A 9,295-nucleotide genomic window follows, 5' to 3' on the forward strand; every position below is an offset into this window, starting at 1 on the left:
AGTTTGGCTGGTGTGCAGGACAGAGCGAGGCCAGAGTGGCAGCAGCTAGCGGGTGGAGGGGTGGTGTGCGGTGAGGTCAGAGTCCCGGCAGGGGCGGTCAGCTGCGTGCTGCAGAGCCAGGCAAAGCAATGAGGAGCCCGGTGACGGAGGTGGCATGATCAGCCAAGCATTCATTCAAGACCACATGGGCCTCGAGAGGAGCCCCCAGCAGATGGGGGAAGGAGGTGAGCTGGGGCAGAAAGCCTGTATGACTGCGGCTGCCAGAGGGGAGCTGCCAGCCCAGACCAGGGCGGTGGGGTAGAAGCCGGCTGAAGCTCTATTTGAGAAGGAAAGCCACAGGTCTTGTTCATGGATCTGTGGAGAAAAGAGAAAGAGGAATCTGAAGTGATTCTGTGGGTTGGGGCCTGAGCAGAGGGTAGATGGCGGTAGCATTACCCAAATCAGGGATCCTCGAGGCAGAGAAGGATGAGATGTGGGGAAGGCAGAGGAGGTTGCTGTCCCAGTAACTAGTTACTAGGAACCAGCTGCTAGAGAGCGGTGCCCAGAGAGTCCCTAAGGCCAGCTCTGTGACCCATGGGGAAAAGTCCAAAGCCTCCTGCTTGGGGCCCTTCTGAGCAAGGACAGAGTCCACTGTCCTGCCATGTCACTCACTGCCCTGTGATCAGTCCCTGCCCCCTCCCACGCCATCTGCTGTCAGCCTCCCCAGGTACTCAGAGTCACCAGACCTAGGAGCCCTTTCCAAGCTCTGTGCTGCATGTGGCATGCTGTGAGCCTCCACTATGTACCAGACGCTGCGAGACACAGAGAAAAGTGAGATGGTCCTCGACCCACGGAGCTCCTCACCTTGGGTAGACAGGTAGTGGCAAAGCAACGTGGTGCCAGGTAGAGACACACTCAGGAGGTGGATGGGGAAAGAGGAGAGGAATGGCCCAGGCTGGCCACACACTTCCCTCCTCTTGGCATCCTTCAGGAGTCACCCTCTGGGGGGTCGCTCCTCACCCCTGCAGGTGACTAAGCACTCCCTCCCTCCAGCCTGCCTCCTCTGGGCGTTCCTGCCAATGGCCCTCCGGGAACTGTATCTGTGTGACCACAGGCCCCTCCCGCTGGTCTCTGGCTCCTCCAGGGCAGGACCCTTGTCTGCTTCATCTCAACATCTCTGGCGTCCAGGCCACAGCTGCCTGAAGACTCGGGAATTCAAGGTCTGGCTTGTGCCCTCCCCTCTACTCATTGCCCTGCAGTGGGAGGAGGGCCCTGTCTGGCTACTGAAGAGACCACTTCTCAGCTGCTCACCGGCCTGAGCCCCCTGTCTGCAAGAGGTCTCTGCCTGCAAGAGGTCTCTGCCTCTTCTGCACAACAGCTGCTCCTCTTGCCTCGGGCTGCCGGAAATGCTCAGTCTGCTTTAAAAGGGGGCCAGTGCCCCACTGAGGCCCAATATATAGGAAATTAGATAAAGATGTCTGTATACACAGAAAACACTCAAAGGCGAACTACCCAGAGAGCATGACGGCTTTGACTCGTCTTTATTTTTTGGTACCAGAAGGAAGTTGAAGGAAGTCTGTGTGTACTGGGGTGGGGGAGGGGGCTGCTGCAAACTGCTCTAAGCTCATCCGATCCTCCTAACTTGTCACCCTTCCCATCCACCTGCCCGGGGCCGTCTGAGCTGCGAAGGACTGATTCTGGAGGAGAGTGGTGCTCGGTGTGGATGGGTGCAGGGGGATATGGGAGGCAGCACCCCGAGAATTTCTGGCATCATCTTCCCACATTTACAATTCGAGTTTATGGGCTCTGTCTCTTTAGCCCGCGGTTCTCTCGTTGTGGAGCTTACATTTTTATCTGCAGGAATAAAAGTCAGTGGCAGCTGATGTGGCCCTCTGGAGTTAGAGGCAATAACCATTGTGGGCAATGCAGCCTGGAAAATAATAATAATAATAAGCAGCAAAAGGGGAGACAGCTTTTTGAGGGTGGTTGATAAATGGCTACAGACTCTGTAATACCTCCCCCACCACCGCCACCACCTCCGCCAAGCACGTACACTCAGATGGCTCACAACCCCTGCATGAATCCCACTGAAAAATGCAGCACAGAGAGACTGATGCAAAGGAAGGATGTGGAGAAGGCTCGTTTAGAGAGTCCTGCAGCTGCAGGGCTAAAGCAGCCACTTGGATAAGCGGCGACATTACACCTGGAACGGAGAGGGAGACACCACCGCCACCACCTCCGCCAAGCACGTACACTCAGATGGCTCACAACCCCTGCATGAATCCCACTGAAAAATGCAGCACAGAGAGACTGATGCAAAGGAAGGATGTGGAGAAGGCTCGTTTAGAGAGTCCTGCAGCTGCAGGGCTAAAGCAGCCACTTGGATAAGCGGCGACATTACACCTGGAACGGAGAGGGAGAAAAGGTGAGGCTCTCTAGGTTATCGGCTGGCTTACATGAGATAGCATGTCAAGCCTCTAGCAGAGCCGGCACATAGTGGCCCCTTGATAAATAGGAGCTCCACTCCTCCCATTCCAAGGTTGAAGATGGAACCAGTAATGCTTTTGCAAGAGAGCGGGGAGAAGAAACCCAAAGAAACAGCATTTGGATTTGACCTGGCCCCTGAAACATGCCCATGGGCAGGACTTTGAAGGTGCCTCCAGAGGCTGGGGGGCTCCCTGCCATCCAAATTCCTTCTTCTCCACCCCCGCCTTCCCAGCCTGGCGCGCTCTGTCGCCGTCGGTGTATCTCAGGTCTCACCACACTCCATCTTGCTCCTGTCTGGGTTCAGTGCCCCTGCCTCAAGTGCACGGTCCTTGTTCATCCGTCGGTGTATCTCAGGTCTCACCACACTCCGTCTTGCTCCTGTCTGGGTTCAGTGCCCCTGTCTCAAGTGCACGGGCCTTGTTCACGATGCAGGGAGAGCTGCAGAGATGGTCACCATTTCTTTCTTTCAAGGGGAGTGGACCTAACATTTTGGGGGTTCATACCATGTGCTAAGTACTGTGTAAGTCATGTTAAATTAGTTTCCCCCCCTAATCTATAGAACATCCCTAGGAGGTAGGCACTAAATCCTCCACCCCATGGAGGCGAAACCTTGGGTTTGGAAGAGTTGAGTGCTTGGACCTGGGCTGTGCAGTGATCGGAACCTAGGCCGGCCAGAACCCAAGCTCATGCTGTGTTTGTGGCACCAGGTTGACTCACAGAGGGCAGAGAGACCTGGACATTTAGCTGCTGGCCAAATCAAGCCCACTCACCCCCAAAAGATTCTGGGTGCCCTTCTCATGGAGTGCCCAGATTGACAGCCTCTTGGTGGGAAGGTGGGAGGACTGGGTTGAACCTCCCTTCTGCTGCCTCTGTGCCTGACTGTGGATCGGTCTCAGCTCAGCCCTTGCAGACACAGGGAAAGGACCCCTCCCAGTGGGAATGTTGTCGTACAGTGTTTCTCAAAGTACGGTACCCGGAACAGCAGCTTCAGCCTGACCTGGAATCTCAAGCTCCACCCCAGAATCAGAACCTTGAGCCATGGGGTCAGAGACCTGTGAATTAACCAGTCCTCTGGGTACTTCTCATGCTGCCCAAGTTGGAAACCCATCAGTTTAGTGGAAAAGAAAAGGCTTTGGGGTCAGAGAGAGCTGAGTTTATCACCCTGGTACTTACCATTGGTGTGACTTCGGGCAAGGTGTCCATGAGGACTTGATAGGAATATTACTAACATTTCTCAAGCACTTGGCAGGCTGAATAGTGCCCCCCTCCCACCCCAAGATGTCCATATCCTGGGAATAAGTTACCTTCCTTGGCAAAAGGGACTTCATAGAAGCCATTGAGCTAAGGATCCTGCAGCGAAGAGATTACCTGGGTGGGTCCAACTTAATCATCAGGGTCTCTATGAGAGGAAGGCAGGAAGATCAGAGAAGAGAAGGTGATGTGACAACAGAAACACAGACCAGAGCGCCGTGACCACTAGGCAAGGAATGTAGGCAGCTTCTAGAAGCTTGGTGAGGAAAGGAGTGGGTCCTCCCTGGAGCCTCCAAGGAACGAGTCGGCCGACACCTCCACGCACCACCCATGCCCTGGACCAGTCATTGCAGACTGGTCTCCAGAGCAGGGAGGGAGCACATTTCCGTTGTGACAGGTCCCTGTGTTTGTGACCCTTTGTGACAGCAGCAGTGATAGAAGTGACACCCGTGCCATGTGTTGGGGTCTGTTCTTGGTGCCTTCCCCACAGTGAGGAGAAGGTCAGTGACCTATGGTTGGCAGCTCCTGTAACCCCTACAACACCTCCATCATGTGAGGGCTATTAGACCTTTTATAGAGATGAGGAAACGAAGACACAGAGAGGTTCAGCAACTTGCCAAAGGTCATCCAGCTAGCGAGGGGGCAGAGCCCGGATTTGACATCTGGCTCTCTTTGTTCCACAGGCTTGCCCCTGTGTTTCTCCCACCTGCCCCTGCTCCGTTCTCAGCAGACCCCACCACTTCCTTGCAAATACTGTTTCATTCTAGCAGCAAAGCTCTGCCTGATGCTGGGCCAAAATGGTTCGAGCCCAAGCCTTGACCTCCTCTGAGTAGCCCCGTGTCCCTTTCTCATCTCCTCCTTTCCAACCTGGAGGAGCCTCAGCTTTGAGGCTTTATCCAGATCCTGGGCTCAGTACCCAGAGGTTTCAGCAGTGCTTCTTTTGCATTGCTAGAAGGAACTCTGGCTTTTCCACGATGCCGGGCCTTTGAGCTGGATGGGCCACAGAGATCAGCCTCACAAGAGCTGTCTGGAAGCTGTACCCAAGCAAATGGCCTTCCTTGGCGAGGCTCCAGAGCTCTCTCTGAGGTTCCCATCCTTCCTGCGGTGAGAACTACATCCTGGCGCTCACTGCAATGTATACACATGTGTGGGCTGCATTTCATTCATGCCAGAATCTGACACATAGGCAGAATTTTTGTAGTGAGCATATGGCTGGGAACCCTCAGATAACGTGCTCAGTGGGGACCCATTTTGAACCAAGATTTTGAGTGAAAACATAAGTCAGCAAAGAAATGAACGCTGGGACAGGCACAGAGAGCCCTTAGCCTTCAAATGTAGGACTTTGAGTGTGTGTGCACTCACATGTGCGCACGTGTGTGTAAGAGTGTGCCATGCATGCTTGACAGTGTTTGTGTGTGAGAATATGCCTGAGTACATAGCCGTGTGTGGATTGCACGGCCACTTAAGGTGTGTAAAGTCCCAGGGTGATTGTGAACCTGTGAGTGGGCGGATGGTTTCGGGGTGTAAATGTCCGTGTGCTGGGCATGTTTTTGGGAATGCACGTGAGTGCGTGCGTGTGTGATTAGTGAGTTATCAGGCGTGAGAGCAGCTGTGAACAGTGAGGTGTATGTGGCCGTGCGCGCCCGAGCAGGTGTACAGACGTGTGTGAGTGGTGCGGCTGAGCACATGCTTCTGCCTCTCAGAGAGCGCCCCTGGCTAAACGGACTCACTGCCGCCTCTCCAGCTCCTGTGTGCAGAGCCTGCTGGTGTTTTATGACTGAGCCTCCCAGGTACAATTTAGCTGATGCCCAAGCAATGAGGCCGTTCAGCAAAAGATCCTGACAGATGGACCACAAGTTCCTTCTCTCCGAGCCCCATGGTTCTGCAGCTGATTTAGACCCTTCGCGTAGCCATAAATGCTGTCGGCAGCCCTCCCCAGGGCCTCGTGGCCTGAGACTCCACGGTGCAGGTCAGCTCTGCGAAGGCGGCTCCCTCTCAGCAGGTGCCTTCCAGCAGACAAGGGAAGTGGTCTGTATGAGTCCCCTTGGGTTGGTTGCCAGAGGCTGAGACTGCCCTGGGCCTTCCATGGCTGTTCTCTTGCCCTGCCTCCTTTTGCAACATTCTAAGCCATTTTAGTATGTTGCAAACAAGTTGGGCATAGCAAAGAGGTCATGGATCCCACTTAGGGAATTTTCTCCATTCCGTAGGTCTGATGGAGAGGTGGAAACTGAAGCTGTGGGAGAGCCTGAGACCCAGTTAGAGAGCAGGGACTGGAAGGAAACGGTGGAGAGGGACAAGTGGTGTGTGCCCAGACCGACAGCTGCGTGGTGATTGCTCCTTATGCGTCTTTGTAGTTTACAACGTGCCTTCGCACACAGCTTCACTACCTGCTCTCACAAACACTGCTAGTGGGCAATAGCACGGCTCGTGGTTTATGGCGACGAGTGAGGCTCAGCGAGGCCAGTGCCTTGTTCAAGGTCACACAGCTGTCAATCTCTGACACTGGCTCAGGTGTGGCTGAGACTGATGGACCATGTGACATCTGAGGAAGGGTCCCAGCCTTAGACCACATCCTGTCATCATTCGCCCCTTCCACACTCAAGCTCCAGCCCTGACTTTTCTGCTTTATGTCTTCCTTGGTCGCCCCCATGGCCATGATACTTTGGACTCTGATGGAGGACAAACTGATCCAGACACAAAGTCCAGTCAGGAGCTGTTGACAGGACGGGTGCTGTGGGCCCCTCTGCACCAGGGCTTCTGAGAGCAGCAGGTGGGAAACTAAAACGTGGCCTTTCCTTATGCTCTGCTCAGAAGACTAGCCTCAGACACCTGTCACTTTCTTGCTGGGGTGAGTCATTGGTCCATTTGCTCACTCTCTGATGGGTCGTCTGTTTCTTTTGCTCTGCAGGGTCCACCCTTTCTACCTCTCGGAACTGTCCAGACATCTTTGGGACGCTCATGCCTTCGTTACTCTGTGGTCCTCTTCGTGGTCCTTGACACCCCACTGCCCCAGATATTCTGGATGGAATATTCAACTCAGCGTGGCCACTCAACATCGTGTCCTCCTGGCCACAGTAACCGGTTCGAGGATGGGTGTGTGGCTCCGGAGGACCAGATGAACTATAGGGAGGGACACTGTAGCCCAGAGGTCAGTGGCCCAGCCACAACAGGAAGGTTCTACCTCCCTCAGCTCATGCTTCTATCTCTGGGTCCAAGGCAGCTGCCCTAGGACTTGTTTCTTCCCTGGTGGCAGGGAGAAAGTTTTTTATTGTTTAAATTATTGTTTAGATTTTTTTTTTCCCGTAGGGAATGTGCATTCAGTGAAGAGAGACAGAGAGAGAGAGAGAAAATGAGAACTCCCCCACAGGGGCATGGCCATGCTGCAGCCCCTTCTTCTCCATTCTCCTCTTGGGATTTTGGGTGCACATGGACATGCGTCCTGTGTGTTTTTCAAGCCACTGGGTCTGGGACTCAACCATGGAGTTGGTCATGTGGGGTCCAGCACCTTAACCACCATGCCACTTGCTAGTCCTGTTTCTGTTTTTAATTGTTAATCAGCTTTATTGAGGTATAATTTATGTCCAGTAAAATTAATCCACTCGAAGTGTATAGTCCTATGATATTTGGCAAGTATGTACTGTCGGGTAACCACCACTGCAGTCAAGACAGGGACCACTTCTATGCTTTACAGTCAACCCCCATCCCAGCCCCAGCCCCAGTCCCAAGTAACACAGGCCTATGCTTCAGAAGTATAGCTTTGACTTTCCACAATTTCGTATAAATGGAATCATATAATACGTATCCCCTTTGTCTAACTTAACATAATGCTTTTGTGACACAAATCATAGCATATCTCATCTGTTGTTTGTCCCTTGTTACTGCTGAGAAACTTCCTGTTTTATGCATAGACCATAAGTTGTTATTCCACTCACCAGTTGGTGTTCATTTGGGTCTTTTCTAGTTATGACCACTATGAATACAGCTGCAATGAGCACTTGCATATAAGCTTCTGTGTGCTCTTGTGCTTCCATTTCCTCGAGCTGTGTACCTAGGAATGAAACTGCTCAGCCATTAAGTCAAGAGCATGGCTGATTTTGTAGGCCACAGCCATAACCGGTTCACAGACTAGCTGTGCAATTTCACATTCCCATTGAAACTGAGCAAGAACCCCCTATGTATTTTCTAGGGTTCCTGAAATATAAAGTCCATTTGCATTGTAATGGCCCAGAGTAAGGAGTAAGTCTTCGGACTTTTGGTTATGATAATGACCAACATGGACCATGAGTGAGGGCCATTTGACCTCTAAAACTCTCACTTAAAGGAAAGAAGGTTTTCATTTCAATATGTAAGATGTTTTGTAGACTGGAAACTGCTGGTTGTGAGCTCAGAGACCCCAGGCTGAATGGTTCCAGACACCTGAAGAGGAATTTGATTATCTAAGGCCTCACCAATCAAGGATGTCCACAAGATGATCACGCCCTCTTGAACCAATCACTGAACTGATCATGTGTCTGGGACCCCTGCCCCTAATTTTGCCCTTAAAAACACATGTGGGGAACATCTCGGGAAGACCGGGTCTTTTCAGCATGAGCTGCCCGCTCTCCTTGCTTTGTGCTTCGCAATAAAGTTGTACTTTCCTTCACCACACCATGTGCCTATGGCTTGGTTTTATGGTGCTTGGGCAAGCGAACCTGATTTGAGTTTGGTAACACCATCAATACATGAAAGTCCTATGGGGCCAGCAGGTGGTGTTCTGGTTAGGGCACCAGACTCCCACATGGCTGATCATAGTTCGAGTCCCAGATCTGGTGGCTTGCTTTCTCACTTTCTCTCTGTCTCTGTCTCTCTCTGGTGAGCGCATGTGCCCATGGCAAATTAAAAAATAAATAAATACAATGAAATAAATAATTATTAAAAAAAGAAAGGTCTCGTTACTCCATATCTTTCTCAATGCTTGGTGTTTTCAGTTTTTTAAAAATCGCTATTATGATAATTAATAGGTATGAAGTGATAGCTCATTAAGGCTTTCATTTTTATTCTCCTAAAATTAATTATATTCAGCATCTTTTCATGTGCTCATTTTCCATCCTTCTGTCCTTGGTATTCGAATCTTTGCTATGTGCAAAAAATAATGCTTCTTTTATACTTTTTAATATACATAAAAATGAACACAAAACGGATCATATGGGTTTTAGTTGTTCCACCAGTTTATTAAAAAGACTATTTTGTCTCCATTGGATTTCCTTGCCCCGTCCCCATATTTTTTAGAGAGATTTTTGCTCTAGGGCACATTGACTCACTGGAGAGACAAAGAGACAGATAGAAAGTGAGAAATCACCCTCCAGGAGGGATGACCACACTAAAATCCCTTCTCCTCCTTTCTCCTCTCAGGACCCTGGGGATGCATGCACACACGCTCAGCCTGAGTTTTAAGCCCCCGGATCTGAGACTTGAATTGCAGTCACTACATGGGAGTCCAGAGACATAAGCATTATGCCATCTGCTGGTCCCCTCCTTGGCCCTTTGGTTGAAAATAAGTTGTACCTATATGAAAGAGCCATTTCTGGACTCTCTTGTG

General features: G+C 51.4%; 1 long non-coding RNA gene across 1 annotated transcript; it reads right to left on the minus strand.

The window, feature by feature from the left end:
* Positions 1-64: 64 nt before the first annotated feature.
* LOC102486656 (uncharacterized) lies at positions 65-2,147 on the minus strand. Its single transcript, XR_001371096.2, has 3 exons — positions 2,033-2,147; positions 1,826-1,909; positions 65-354 (listed from the first exon to the last, which is right to left on the minus strand). It is a non-coding gene; the product is annotated as an uncharacterized LOC102486656 (long non-coding RNA).
* Between the last annotated feature and the right edge of the window lie 7,148 nt (positions 2,148-9,295).

Source organism: Tupaia chinensis, unplaced genomic scaffold, assembly GCF_000334495.1.
Source record: "Tupaia chinensis unplaced genomic scaffold, TupChi_1.0 Scaffold000573_1, whole genome shotgun sequence".
Lineage (NCBI taxonomy): Eukaryota > Metazoa > Chordata > Mammalia > Scandentia > Tupaiidae > Tupaia > Tupaia belangeri.